The sequence below is a fragment of the Penaeus monodon genome, chromosome 29 (assembly GCF_015228065.2).
Source record: "Penaeus monodon isolate SGIC_2016 chromosome 29, NSTDA_Pmon_1, whole genome shotgun sequence".
NCBI lineage: Eukaryota > Metazoa > Arthropoda > Malacostraca > Decapoda > Penaeidae > Penaeus > Penaeus monodon.
Window position 1 is genome coordinate 3,184,546 of NC_051414.1, and position 200 is coordinate 3,184,745.

General features: G+C 31.5%; 1 protein-coding gene across 1 annotated transcript in view; it reads left to right on the forward strand.

Moving 5' to 3' along the window:
• Positions 1-200, forward strand: part of LOC119591621 (paired box protein Pax-6-like) — a 23,785-nt gene that overhangs the window by 4,010 nt on the left and 19,575 nt on the right. The gene's annotated exons all lie outside the window — the stretch shown is intronic.

Below are 200 nucleotides of genomic sequence, written 5' to 3' on the forward strand. Positions count from 1 at the left end.
ACAGACCTTCAGGACGCTTTTTCGTATAGAGAATTTGTCGCGTTTTCATTGTCAATGGATATCATTTGGTGATAAGTCATTCATGCATTAATGGAAAAAAGGAATTGACTTTTATTTGATCCGGGTTTTCATTGAACCTTCCGATTCGAATTTTATGTATACGTTACATATTAATTTTTAAGGTTTATATTATACATGTG